The sequence below is a fragment of the Eimeria mitis genome, genomic scaffold, assembly GCF_000499745.2.
Source record: "Eimeria mitis Houghton genomic scaffold, Emh_scaff781, whole genome shotgun sequence".
NCBI lineage: Eukaryota > Apicomplexa > Conoidasida > Eucoccidiorida > Eimeriidae > Eimeria > Eimeria mitis.
The window spans coordinates 1-425 of NW_013575737.1; positions in this window are offsets into that span (position 1 = coordinate 1).

Below are 425 nucleotides of genomic sequence, written 5' to 3' on the forward strand. Positions count from 1 at the left end.
GTCCATCCGCCGTTTCTTCTGCGCCTGAAAAAGCACAGTCTCGCAGAAGATGAGCGGTTATGCGGCACTGAGGCTCGAAGGTATACGTCAATTGCAGTGCAAACCGCTGCGACAGTAGGACGGCAATCATAACCGGTGGGAGAGGGTGCTGCCAATGAAAAGTAGATGCACTCCAAAACCCCGCATGTAACGCCGTAGGACGCACTGCTGCTGTCAAATACTCACAAATGCCATCCTTTCAGAGCCCACTACTGCCCCAATACACGAGAAAACTGACGAGGGCCTAGCTTGCAGAAAGATGTTCTTACTCCTCAAATAGGAAGAGCCAGTGGCTGCACTGTTAGCCGACTGCCTCATCCCTTTTTAGGCTCGCTCTTGCACCAGCAACCAGCGCATGAGTCTGCCAACGCCCTCGCAGACACACC